The sequence below is a fragment of the Coptis chinensis genome, chromosome 6, assembly GCF_015680905.1.
Source record: "Coptis chinensis isolate HL-2020 chromosome 6, ASM1568090v1, whole genome shotgun sequence".
In the NCBI taxonomy this organism is placed as follows: Eukaryota; Viridiplantae; Streptophyta; class Magnoliopsida; order Ranunculales; family Ranunculaceae; genus Coptis; species Coptis chinensis.
This window is the reverse complement of record NC_141461.1, coordinates 90,103,682-90,106,949: the sequence shown is the minus strand read 5'-3', so window position 1 is coordinate 90,106,949 and position 3,268 is coordinate 90,103,682. Positions and strand designations below refer to the sequence as shown.

General features: G+C 36.3%; 1 pseudogene; it reads left to right on the top strand.

Moving 5' to 3' along the window:
* The first annotated feature begins 1,056 nt into the window (after positions 1-1,056).
* Positions 1,057-1,851, top strand: LOC147495278 (uncharacterized; annotated as a pseudogene).
* The last annotated feature ends 1,417 nt before the right edge of the window (positions 1,852-3,268 follow it).

Genomic DNA, 3,268 nt, shown 5'->3' with positions numbered 1-3,268 from the left:
TTTGGATATATCCAAAGGAGATGGTGGTTCAAATCCACCAAGATCCTCTAAAATTTTAACGTTAGTCAAACAGGGAATCAAGTGTGTAATGTGATTAATTTTCAACTTGGACGACACTTCCAAAATAAGTTTCTAAAATTCAATTCCAAAAGAAGTTCATAGTCCAAAAAAAGTTCATAGTTGTTGAGGTATGAACAATCATTGTTCATAATCCAATAGAAGTATGAACAATGATTGTTCATAGTCCAATAGGTATGAACAATGATTGTTCAATGTGAACAATGATTGTTCATAGTCCAATAGGGGTATGAACAATGATTATTCAGTGTGAACAATGATTCTTCATAGTCCAATAAGTATGAACAATAATTAATATTGTTCATTTTTGGGTAATTTTGACTTAATGCCCCACAGATGGGTAGCGGTTTGACTAAACCCCCCATTTTTAAAATCATTTTAGTTTGCCCCCCACTCCGTCAATTTTGTGTGTAACAGACGTTGGTATTTTAGCTATTGACCATTTTACCCTTATGAAATAGATGTTGCATTGCCCCCCACATTAACACGTTAAACCTAGCTTTGCGAAAACCCCCCAAACGTTGCCATTATTTAATTCTTGCACTCTCTCTCTCGTATTTTACCTATTGACCATTTTGCCCTTTCTGACAAATTAAGGGTTTTTTTTTTCTTCGTTAAAACAAATTAAGAGGTTTACTATTAGTTAGTGTAAACCCCCCAAACGTCAATATGCTATTTGCATAAACCCCCCAATTTTTTAGTTACCCGTAAACGAAGAAGAATAATGTAAAGAAGAAGATGAAATATGATAATAGAACCTGAGATCGTTGATTTGTGTTGCTAACCTCGCAAGTATAGTACCCCACTAAATGCTCCTGCCATGCTATCCAAAATCAGTACTAGATTATGATTTATTTGATGTTGAATGACAATTTGATAATTTCAGTGTTGGGCTTCCTGTTTAATTAGATCTACTTCGGCAAACTTATCAAATTAAACAGCAAGACACAACATTGTATGGATGCTGATCGAATGGTAATGACGGGCAACCATTCCACCCAGGACGACGGGATGGGCTTTTGGAAATTCATGTTGGCGAGCTAAGTTGCAGACATGGTTGAACACATGGCAATGTTCCCAGTTAACACTCTCAAAATCCGTATGCAAATGTTCGGCACCACTTCCACCGCCTCATCATCTGCTCACCGCCACAATACCGGTAAAGTTTTTACCTCAATTATGCGAAAAGAAGGTCCATTAGGCTTTTACTGTGGCATAGGTGCTATTGGTCTAGGTGCCGGTCTAGCTCACGCCATTTTATTTCACGGTTTATGAAATATCTAAAGAAAAACTAGGCAGAATAAGCTAGGACACCACCCGTTAGCCCACATCCACACAAAGATCGCTTTCGATTTGATGACTGCAAGTGATGTAGTATTGACTCCATTGGATGTGGTGAAACAAAGAGGTTGCAATTAAAGAAGAGTCCTTATAGTGGAGTTAAGGATTGTGTGACAAAGATGTTGAAGGAATAGGGGTTTTAGAGCTTTTTATGCTTCATTATAGAATTACGGTTGTGATGAATCGCCTTTTACTACTGTGCACTTTGCTACTTACTGGCGATGAAGAAGGTTTTGAGTGAGATATCGTTAGAGAATGCGAAAGTGAAGAACAAATCTTGGTTCATCTAACGGCTGGTGGAGTGGTCGGTGCTTTGGCTAGTGCGATTACCACTCCATTGGATGTTGTCAAAACCAGATTGCAATGTCGAGGTGTGTGTATGGTGTCGACAAATTTAGCAATACTTCAATCGAATGGCGCTCAAATAGATAGTTGCAAAGAAGGGCCCCAAGCTCACATTTGCGAGGATTAAAGGCAAGAGTGTTATTTCATGCCCCCAGAGCTGCTATATTTGGTCCACGATGAAGCCATGAAAATATTTCTTCATCATGTTCATGAGAGCTCGATTACCCTTCCAATTGTGAGAACTTTGGAAACCGAACAACTATGTCCCAATCGTGAGATTTCTTCTTCTTGTTTACTGTTAACTAAAAAATTGGGGGGTTTATGCAAATATCATATTGACGTTTGGGGGGTTTACACTAACTAATAGTAAACCTCTTAATTTGTTTTAACTAAAGGAAGGAAAAAAAAAAACCCTTAATTTGTCAGAAAGGGCAAAATGGTAAATAGGTAAAATACGAGAGAGAGAGTGCAAGAATTAAATAATGGCAACATTTGGGGGCTTTTCGCAAAGCTAGGTTTAACGTGTTAATGTGGGGGGGAAATGCAACATCTATTTCATAAGGGTAAAATGGTCAATAGCTAAAATACTAACGCCCTCGTTACACACAAAATTGACGGAGTGGGGGCAAACTCAAATGATTTTAAAAATGGGGGGTTTAGTCAAACCGCTACCCATCTGTGGGGGGTTAAGCCAAAATTACCCTTCATTTTTTTACTGTTAAACACGTATTGTTCATACCTACTTTAAGTATGACCACGTATTGTTCATATCTGTTTTGGGTTCATATTTTTTTTGGGTATGAACACGTATTTTTCATACCTAAAGTAAATATGAACAATCAATATTCACATCTGTTTTGAGTATAAACATTTATTGGTCATATCTATTTTGAGTAAATATCTTTTTTGACTAATGGTATTTCTTATGTTTTTTGAAGAGCAATCGCTTGGTCAAATGAAATTTTACAAATATAGGGTGTTCTAGTTGAAGATCTTCTATTTGATAGAGAAATTGATCATCAAGTAAATTTAGTTCATACCACAATTGGATTATGAACAGTCATTGTTCATAGTCATGAGCTATGAACATTCTTTGTTCATACCACAATTGGACTATGAACAATGATTGTTCATAGTCATGAGCTATGAACATTCTTTATTCATATCACAATTGGACTATGAACAGTGATTGTTCATAGTTCGGTAGCTAGGAACACTCATTGTTCATAGCTATAAGCTATGGACAATGAGTGTTCATAGTCCATACTGTACTATAAACAATCAATGTTCATAGTCATGAGCTATGAATATTCTTTGTTCATACTACAGTTGGACTATGAACAATGATTGTTCATAGTCATGCTATGAACAATGAGTGTTCATAGTCCATATTGTACTATGAATAATCAATGTTCATATTCATGAGCTATGAATATGAATATTCTTTGTTCATACCACAATTGGACTATGAACAATGATTGTTCATAGTCATGAGCTATGAACA